Source organism: Kogia breviceps, chromosome 17, assembly GCF_026419965.1.
Source record: "Kogia breviceps isolate mKogBre1 chromosome 17, mKogBre1 haplotype 1, whole genome shotgun sequence".
Classification (NCBI taxonomy): Eukaryota; Metazoa; Chordata; class Mammalia; order Artiodactyla; family Physeteridae; genus Kogia; species Kogia breviceps.
Genome location: NC_081326.1, coordinates 4942665 through 4953973, shown reverse-complemented (window position 1 = coordinate 4953973; position 11309 = coordinate 4942665).

The window sequence follows — 11309 nt, the reverse complement described above, 5'->3', positions numbered from 1 at the left end:
GTTTGTGGGTGGCTCATAAACTGGAGAACATTATACCACAGAAGTCCACCCCCTGGAGTGAAGGTTCTGAGCCCCACGTCAGGCTTCCCAACCTGGGGGTCAGGCAATGGGAGAAGGAATTCCCAGAGAGTCAGACTTTGAAGGTTAGCGGGATTTGATTGCAGAATTTCGACAGGACTGGGGGAAACAAGAGACTCCACTCTCGGAGGGCACACACAAAGCTGTGTGCACATCAGGACCCAGGGGGAAGGAGCAGTGACCCCGTAGGAGACTGAACCAGACCTACCTGCTAGTGTTGGAGGGTCTCCTGCAGGGGTGGGGGGCAGCTGTGGCTCACTGCGGAGACAAGGACACTGGCAGCAGAAATTCTGAGAAGAACTCCTTGGCGTGAGCCCGCCTAGAGTCTGCCATTAGCCCCACCAAATTGCCTGCAGGCTCCAGTGTTGGGTCACCTCAGGCCAAATAACCTACAGGGAGAGGATTTAGCCTCACCCATCAGCAGACAAGAGGATTAAAGTTTTACTGAGCTCTGCACACCAGCTCTACCCACCACCAGTCCCTCCCATCAGGAAACTTGCTCAAGCCTCTTAGATAGCCTCATCCACCAGACGACAGACAGCAGAGGCAAGAAGAACTACAATCCTGCAGCCTGTGGAATGAAAACCACATTCACAGAAAGATAGACAAAATGAAAAGGCAGAGGACTATGTACCAGATGAAGGAACAGATGGCTTCACAGGTGAATTCTATCAAACATTTAGAGAAGAGCTAACAGCCATTCTTCTTAAACTATTCCAAAAAATTGCAGATGAAGGAACACTCCCAAACTCATTCTACGAGGCCACCATCACCCTGATACCAAAACCAGACAGAGGTACTACAAGAAAAGAAAATTACAGACCAATATCACTGATGAATATAGATGCAAAAATCTTCAATAGAATACTAGCAAACAGAATCCAACAACACGTTAAAAGGATCATACACCATGATCAAGTGGGATTTATCCCAGGGATGCAAGGATTCTTCAATATTCGCAAATCAATCAATGTGATACAATATATTAACAAATTGAAGAATAAAAACCATACGATCATCTCAATAGATGCAGAAAAAGCTTTTGACAAAATTCAACACCCATTTATGATAAAAAAAAACTCTCCAGAAAGTGGGCATAGAGGGAACCTGCCTCAACTTAATAAAGGCTATATATGACAAACCCACTACAAACATCATTCTCAGTGGTGAAGAACTGAAAGCATTTCCTCTAAGATCAGGAACAAGAGAAGGATGTCCACTCTTGCCACTATTATTCAACATAGTTTTGGAATTCCTAGCCATGGCAATCAGAGAAGAAAAAGAAATAAAAGGAATACAAATCGGAAAAGGAGTAAAACTGTCACTGTTTGCAGATGACATGATACTATAGAGAACCCTAAAGTTGCCACCTGAAAACTACTAGAGCTAATCAATGAATTCGGTAAAGTTGCAGGGTACAAAATTAATGCACAGAAATCTCTTGCATTCCTATACACTAACAATGAAAGATCAGAAAGAGAAATTAAGGAAACAATCCCATTCACCATTGCAACAAAAAGAATAAAATACCTAGGAATAAACCTACCTAGGGAGGTAAAAGACCTGTACTCAGAAAACTATAAGACACAGATGAAAGAAATCAAAGATGACACAAAAAGATGGAGAGATATACCATGTTCTTGGATTGGAAGAATCAATATTGTGAAAATGACTATACTACCCAAAGCAATCTACAGTTTCAATGCAATCTCTATTAAATTACCAATGCCATTTTTTATAGAACTAGAACAAAAAAATCTTAAAATTTGTATGGAGACACAAAGGACCCCGAATAGCGAAAACAATCTTGAGGGAAAAAACAGAGCTGGAGGAATCAGACTCCATGACTTCAGACTGTACTACAAAGCTACAGTAATCAAGACAGTATGGTACTGGCACAAAAACAGAAATATAGATCAATGGAACAGGATGGAAAGCCCAGAGATAAACCCACACACCTACGGTCAATTAATCTATGACAAACGAGGCAAGGATATACAATGGAGAAAAGACAGTCTCTTCAATAAGTGGTGCTGGGAAAACTGGACAGCTACATGTAAAAGAATGAAATTAGAACAGTCCCTAACACCACACATAAAAGTAAACTCAAAAGGGGTTAAAGACCTCAATGTAAAACCAGACACTATAAAACTCTTAGAGGAAAACATAGGAAGAATACCCTTTGACATAAATCACAAGAAGATCTTTTTTGACCCACCTCCTCGAGTAATGGAAATAAAAACAAAAATAAACAAATAGGATCTAATGAAAGTTAAAAGCTTTTGCACAGCAAAGGAAACTATAAACAAGACAAAAAGACAACCCTCAGAATGGGAGAAAATATTTGCAAATCAAAAGAGTAATCTCCAAAATGTATAAACAGCTCATGCAGCTGAGTATAAATAAACAAACAACCCAATCCAAAAATGGGCAGAAGACCTAAATAGACATCTCTTCAAAGAAGACATACAGATGGTCAAGAGGCACATGAAAAGCTGCTCAACATCACTAATTATTAGAGAAATGCAAATCAAAACTACAGTGAGGTATCACCTCACACCAGGTAGAATGGGCATCATCAGAAAATGTACAAACAACAAAGCTAGAGAGGGTGTGGAGAAAAAGGAACCCTCCTGCACTGTTGGTGGGAATGTAAATGGATACAGCCACTATGGAGAACAGTATGGAGGTTCCTTAGAAAAACTAAAAATAGAATTACCATATGACCCAGCAATCCCACTACTGGGCATATACGCTGAGAAAACCATAATTCAAAAAGACACATGCACCCCAATGTTCATTGCAGCACTGTTTACAATAACCAGGTCATGGAAACAACCTAAGTGTCCATCGACAGACGAATGGATAAAGAAGATGTGGCACATATATACAATGGAATACTACTCAGCCATAAAAGGGAGTGAAATTGGGTCATTGTAGAGATGTGGGTGGACTTAGAGATTGTCCTACAGAGTGAAGTCAGAAAGAGAAAAACAAATATCATATATTAACGCATATATGTGGAATTTAGAAAAATGGTACAGATGAACCGGTTTGCAAGGCAGAAATAAAGACACAGATGTAGAGAAGAAACATATGGACACCAAGGGGGGAAGCGGGGGTGGTGGAGGTGAGATGAATTGGGAGATTGGGAGTGACATGTATACACCAATATGTATAAAATAGATAATGAATAAGAACCTGCTGTATAAAAAATAAATAAAATAAAATTTTTTTTAATTAAAAAAAACCAACCAAACAGAGAGGCCTGAAGTGGGAGACAAAGGGCTCACTTTTGCTTCATCATTATTTCTCTTGGGATTGACCTTTTTGATCTGCTCCTCTCTTCAATTTCCTCCTCATTTCCTTCCAGACTCTACAAACTGCTGTGCTAGGCCCTTTATAAAATTTCAGTTTAGGATTCCAGATAATCTTTATTAAAAGCAAAAAGGCAGGTAAAAATTCTGATTCCTTAAGAGAAATAACAGTCTCAGACAGAGTCATGCTGGTAGGAACGAGCCTGCCTGCCTGTGCTCTAGTTTCAAAATGATGATTTATTTACATAAAAGTTCAGCTTCGTACAACACATAAGTGATGAATGAATTTCTGACTTTTGTCAGTGGAAGTCAATATCTTTGACTTCAAGAATAATTCTTTAATTAGTAAAGCCAAGTTTAAGTCATGAAAGGTCTCTGAAGTCACTTCGTCTTTTAAAACTATGGGCATATGGTATCTGAAAACATCAGTCTGTTGGATATTTATGTACAAGGCAAGCTGTTGGCTGAGATTTTTACATTCAGTTGTCTTTTAAACAAACATATACCCTAGCTAAACACATGGTTTTCTCACAAGAAGTCTTCCTATTCGAAATTACTGTGTGTGATTATCTCCAAAAAAAACGATAAAGCCTTGATTTTTATGGTTGATTAACTAGGTTATTGCAAATCACGTCAGCTTGGAGTTTGGCATGGCTCCCAGAAAGCAAACTTCCCAGGCTACACTCAAAGTTCCTTTTTCCATAACAAAGATCTGACTCCATAAAATCCCTTGAGATTTCTTGCATCCAAAACAGACATTTCCCAGGGTTTCATCTGGTTTTCTGGAAAGCGCTTGACCCAACAAGTAGTTCCATATGGAGGCATCTGAGTTAATGAAGGTTCATTTCCTGTGAATTCATCTTACTTTAGGTGTTCGATTCAAGTCATTCCTTCAGCCGTCACTGGTCTTTCTGCTTCCGTCCCAGCCTGTGTTTTGCTGACGGAAGCCACAGTCGCATTAGTGACCTGACAAATATGTTCCTTATTTTTTTTTTTTATCAGTCAAGTTAGCAGGGCTTGTTATATTCTCTTTTGGTATTTATTAGGTGTCTTTGGTAGCTTTGTAACAGAGACCGCACAGAATGAGTGGAGATCAGGTCTTCAGTATATGCCATGATAGGAGTATCAGGAATGTTCTGAAAAAGTGTGATTTTTAGACAATGGAAGACTCAATGCGGTAGTGATCTTTTAAATTTGAAGACCTATATTTAATTTCAAATTTGCCTGGGAAAATCGCTTAGTCATTTTGGAGCCGATTCTGTCAATGTTATACCCAAATCCCCTGGAATCCTTTTGACCATATCTTGCGCTCAACCCCTAGCATCTGTGAGCTTTTGCTTCCAATAGTTGGCAACTGTGGCTGTCTTTGCATAACTGTAATCGGGCTCCTGGACACGATTTGCCCAAAGCGCCTGGGAGTCTGTATTCCTAACCCTCACCACCCATTGCCCAGGGGCAGCTCACTGCCAGGGACAAATCGTGGAGACAAAGGGTGTGACGTGTGGATGGCAAGGGGTATAAAAGGCTGCTCCCTTGCAGAATTCTGCTGAATCAGGTTAAGGCTGGGACTTTGCCTGAAGTCACATCATTGCTCGATTCTACCCCTTCTAAACTGGGGTACTAATTCTTACCTAACAGTCCTACTGTAAAAATAAGATGAAGTAGCATTTGTAGAAGGATTGCTAAATAGTAAAAGAACTTGTCCTGAGCCCAAGGCAGGGATGATACGCAAGTAGGGTGACCTGAAGCACTGAGTTGAGAATTTAAACCCTAGTCTGGGCCTCGGGGGTTTAAAGGAAAGGCATGGTCATTTTGGGGACAGATCATCAGTGACTCTTTCATTAAACCTAGAAGAAACGAAAAGCAATAGTGCTTGGTTTTAGAAACTGGTTGTCAATCCAGAGAGAAGGGGATCTTTTCTGGATTCTCACTGTGAGAATCTGGTGGGGTTTCTGAAAAGCAAAAACCCATGAGAGTGAGGGAGTCTCCCTAAGACTATGGCCTCGAAGAGTTTCTCACTCTCATGATAGCCATGTCAGGCGCCAGCAATTTGTCAACATTACCTAACTGTTCCTACTTGTTTATGGCTCTAGTAGCTTCTGCTCTGGCTCAGCAGACCTTTGTTTCTGTATCTGTCTAGATGCACCTGACTCAGGATTCCTGGGTAACGGTGCGTACCATGACTTCAGTTCTCTGACAAGTCCAAGAAAATGTATCGAGTTTTAGTTTGTCCAGCTTTTTCTTGTTGTAAGGACAGTTGTTGTTGATGATTTCCAGGTTCTTTATATTTTGAAGTTGATTAATTATTTACAGAAATGGGGTCAGGTCGTCTCATCCTGTGCCATTATCCTCGGTCACTCCCACCAATGTCAAGACTGGGTGGCTCCTGTAGGCTCTCCCGTCCTCTTAATTGCCATACGCTCTAGGCTCTTGCTCTAAGGCTCAAACTCCTATCTCTCCCCTTCCTCCCTCCCCTTCCTTCCAAATGTTTTCAGTGTGCCCTTTCAAACTTCTGCTCCCAGCTAGAGAGACTCCATTGCATCCTAACCACCGATCCAGCTTTCCAGGAACTCTCATGTAAGATTGTTGCCTCTTTCCTTGAGATGAAGTGAAGACATAGTGCTTGTGGATTCTGAGGGCTGCTTCCAGCCTGACATGCAAAGCCTTCCATCCTGTCCAGGGCTTAACCCTCCTCTCGTCTCCGAATGCATCCTCTCCCCCTCCCTGGGAGCATCACCCATCTTCTCACTTTCCTGCATCCTCAACTTCTCCCTCTCCCTTGGATCCTCCATTAGCATTTTAATGTACTAAGTCTCTTCTACCTTAAAAAAGTCAGACTCTGCTTCCCTCCCCTAGCTACTGCCCTGCATCTCTCCTGGGCACAGCTGACCTTTTTGAAAGAATTGAAATGTTCTTTTCCCCTGGATGCTGTGAACTCTTGGTTCTCCTTCTTAGTTTCCTTCAAAGCTCTTCCTCCTCCGCCCATCCTTACATTTGGCGTGTCTTTTGATTTTTTTCCCTCTTTCATCTGTCTCTTCCCTCCTCACTCTACATATCTTGCAACCATTTTATCTTTTCTCAAAGCTGAAATTAAAGGCATACACTGATGTCGACACTGTCTGTATCTCCTGGACAGATCTCACTTTTGAGATACAGACTGATGTAAGCCCAACTGATTAATGACCATCTACATTTGGATGCCTGTGCTTGTATTTTCGGTGTGGAAGCTGCCAGTGCGTACCTGTCGATGCGTAGCTTGCTAACTCCGCTTTACTATAAGGTAGGAGTATTATGCCAGAGAAGGAAGCAAGCTGATGCAAAAGTACTGTCGGGAAGCTGGCTTATTCAGGGCCCCTTATAGCACACTGTCTTGCCCCTGGCAACCACCTACAGGGTCTGCCTCATTAACAACAGATCTCAAGCTGTTGTACAGTCACATGACCCACAAAGACTCCCCAATACACGTCTGGCAGGTGAGTCCCAGCATTGACGTGTCTACCCATCAGGAATAACCGTGATTGGTTTCTTAATTAAACCTTTTGGATTTGGAGTCTGCTTAACTTAGGTGCCTCTCTTTATGAAGTGGTCAAGAGATTTGAAAGTTCCTTTCGCCTGGAATATCCATCCTGCACCCCATATAGAGGTCCTGGCCCCCAGCTTCCCCTCCTCAGAAAACACATATTCCTGAGGGTCCCATTTGGGTTTCAGGGTGCATTTTTCTGTAGATACAAAGTTGAAAATGGGCTTCAGCATGATGGAAATGGTGTGCTAGTGTGTTAATTTTGGTTCATTATGAATTAGACAGCCTTTGTGGTCTTGCCTGAAAACCTAAATACCATTTGTGACACAATTTCCGTGGGGAAATATATTCCAGATCCAAATTACCGCCTTAACCCATTAGCTTGTTAACTTTCTAACTGTTCCCAGATTGGACACTGCCCACACGGGAAGAGAGTACTAATGCGTCTGTAGAACAGAGCAGCTCGACTGCAGCTCCTTTTCCACTCCTCCACGGGTTCAGGAAATCTTGAGTGAAAGCTCAAGGAGTATAGTAAAGACGACAGAATCTGATACACTGGCCTAGAGTCGATTTCGAACAGCTCCCTTATTATTCGGTGATTGTCCATGTGGAAGATTTTAAAGCTGTTTCCTGTATTAGTAAAGGCCAGAGTGTAAACAATATGACTACAAGATTTGCCCATTTCCATGCCACAAGTGGGTGATGAGAACGGATAAATTATGGAGGGTGGAGAACCTTGGAGCAAGCACTGAACTTCTCTCCCCTCATTGTTTCCATCTGAAAATTGGAGATTAAAATGAAGTGTTACTTTAAAATTAGCTGGAAGGCCTGGATGATTGGCATATGAAGTTACAGCAGTTAGAAAATGTTAAGGTAGGGAAAGATGCTACTTCTCACTTGTGGTTACTTACATTCCCTCCAGCCCACACACTTGACTTTTAAAATCCTACTTACACTGGTTGCAACGTCTGAAATCACCATGATTTTAGTCCAGTTCCATCTGTACATCTTCTACTGCTGGATATCTATTGTCACAGTGGCTTTCTTGAGCTCTCATTTAAACACACACATTCTGACTTTGCAGACTCCGTTTTCTGTCCTCTCAGAAGATGGAAATGGATTATTCATGGGCTATTTTCAGCTGAAAAAGTAGCAAACTGTATGATAATATTTTCATGAATATTTAAAAATTGTTGCTAGAAGGGCTCTGTATCAATTGCATCCTAAGACCTTATTAAATATAAAGAATTCCCATCTCAAGTACAAATACATTTAGAAATATATAATTCTTAGTGAAAATACTTACCTTATTAAGGGCACACGTGCTCTAGTTAGTGTACCAGCTGGAGAACAGGGCAATATTCCACGTTCTGCCCCTGAGAAACTTGAGGCAGTAAAGTGTGGTCTGCAGTTGCCCTGTGAAATTCAGGTCAGCTGCTCTGTGATTCAAGGCTCAAGAATAAGAGAACGTAAGCCACCCGAGTTGCTGCCGTGAACAGCAGGTTGTGTCCAGAACATGATGTACAGATGCCCGGTCTCAGCGGGCGGCAGCTGGGAGGGGTCCGTGGAGATCTGAGAGCTGGAAGGTCTTGGAGAGATGCCTTTGTGGCCCCTTCGGGGAAGAAAATGACTGTTCCGGGCTGCTCCACCTTTGACGGGGCCAGCGTGACTTTTTTTTTTTTTTTTTAACCTGTTTTATATATTTAGGATTCTATATCTTGTGTCTACGTGTGAAAGGAGGGTTTTGCTGCAGAAAAAATTGCAATGGAAACCAGTCAACCCAGCTCTTGACTGGTGGGGATTTAGCTCTTTCCCTCACTGCTAAAGCATCTGGGGTCTAGGCAGAGCTTGTGACATGGGGTTGACCTCTAGGAGAAGCTCTTTCTAACAGTTTTGATTCATCAATTAATGCATTTATTGAGCATCTACCATGTGTCACCTAGTGTTCTAGGTGCTGGGACTCCAGCAGTGAACAAAAATGATACATTTGCTTGTCCTGTAGAGTTTACCTTCCAGTGGTAGAAAGATACAATGTACCTAAGTATGTAATATAAAAATGAGACAGTGATAAGTACTGGAGAGAAACAAAAGGGGTGGAGGGGGACGGGTCAGAGTTCGAGGCTATGTCTCCCAGAGGAGGTGACATCAGAGCAGACCTAGACGAAGCGAGGGAGTGGGTGGGCCATGACAGGGCCTAGGGGCGGTGCGGCAGTCACAGGAATTAGTACACAGACTCCTGCGCGCGATTGGGTTTAAGAAGAAGCCCTGCACTGAGGTCGGAAAGGCTGCATTGATGTGAGGGGAAGGGGGCGGGAGAAGGTCAGAGAAGGGGTCAGAAGGCGGATCATGTGGGGGCGGGAGGTCACGGCAAGGACTTTGGACTTCCTTCTTACTGGAGAGGGAAGCAGGGATCATGCAAGAGTCATCACTGTAAATCCTGAGTTATGGCCTTGCGGGAAGTTAAGAGATGAATAGGGCTTTATTTCTGCCCTCATGGAGTGTATAATCCACAATGTGGATTTTAGGAAGAATCACTTAGAAAAATTATACTTTGTGTGGCTTAATGTAATATATTTTATAGTCTTTGGTTCCCAGGAGTGGAGCAAATGTCTATGGACAGAGCACAGAAATGGAATCAGTTTTGTGAAAAATGAAAAAGTCATAAACGCTTACCAGATAAAATATGAATTGGATTATAAAACAAGAGTCAATTCCATCACAAACAGTCAGTTTTATAGACTAGAAAAGGTAAATACAGTGACCTTGCTGGTCACTGGTATTGCTGGTCACTCACACAGCAGGCTTCTCTGATCATGCTTGTGTTTTTAGAATCCTTCTCAACCCAGAAATCTGAGTAGCAACTAACCATCAGCTGGAGCTCAGCACAGGAGACATATTTGCAGACTGACTGTCTGACAAAGTCAGGGGAGACAAGAACGAGACTGATCACGTTTCAAGCAGTGGTGATGCCTCCGTGTAATAAAGACAGCCTTTGGTATTTCAACAAATCAATCAGTGAAAAAGTTCCGCCGATTGTTTGGTGTTCAATGTGGAAAAGTGGTTAATTTTCTTTTGCGCCTTCTGTACATAAAAAGAAAAGTTGATAACATTTGAAGATGAGAGAAAGAGAGAAGATGCTTTTTCCGAGTCAGTGCTAGCATCCCCAAACTTAATTCCAAATAAAGAAACTACCTTTAAATTCTTACTACGATTCCAAATGCAATATTCCAAGAAGGCTACAAAATTTTGTCTTGGTCACATGAACTTCAGCGAGGAAAGCATTGTCTCTTTTAGAAATTAGACTTTTTTGTTGTTATTGGTTAGTATTCTACCTTGAGCTAGGCCAATATATACATTATTAATATATTTAATGTACCACTTTCATAATTATGATAAATACACTGAGCTACATAATTGACTAATTTATTCGTCTTTGTTCAAAAATTGGCCCTCGGGTCATTAGACATCATACAACTAAGAAGAAAGGAAAATGAATTTAGAGAAACACTAATTAAAGTAGGTGCTACAGAGCCTGAGGTAGGTGCCCAGTAATTAAAGAGATGTTAAGTCCACGATTATCTGTCTTTATGTTTTGGTAGAATAAGAACCTTCATTTCCAATCAATGCTGTGCTCAAATATTTGGGTTAGTTTGAGAGTTGAACCTACAAAGAAAATATTTCCTTAAAGATCGGCAGCTTAAAGAGGTTTGAAGCTATTGTTTCACAATCCTACTACTAATAACAAAGAGCATGTTAAAAGAATATATTTATATATGAAACTATGTTGAATTTAAAAGATAAATTGCACAGCTGTGCTTTCTATCCTGGGGCTCCTGGAGGAGCCTTGCAAAATTCTTCCATCATAAGGATCCTTTCTTATCTCCTTTCCTATGCTAATGTTTTTTTTTTTATGTAGCTGGCCTGTTGACACAAAGTGACAGCTGGGTAGTTAAGCTTAAATAAAATCAATATCCTGAACTGCTGTGTTCTGTATTTCTCTTTGGAAAAAGAATGCTTTCTTTCAGAGCCTAAATAATTCTTGTTCTAAAGGCTTTTTCTTTTCACATAAAATATTAGAACTGTGATCTGCGTAGCGAGTTATTCACTCCTGCTTCAATTTTCTAATTTGTAAGTGGAAACACACCAAAGTGTCAAAGTTTACCAGTTGATTATTTCCTGCTTCCTTTCTCTTTCAAAAATAAAGCCGGGGCTTCCCTGGTGGCGCAGTGGTTGGGAATCCGCCTGCCGATGCAGGGGACACGGGTTCGTGCCCCGGTCCGGGAAGATCCCACGTGCCGCGGAGCGGCTGGGTACGTGAGCCGTAGGCTCTCATACCGAAAAAAAAAAAAAAAAAAAAAAAAAAAAGCCAGTTGGGGGTGAAAGGGAGGCAGGTC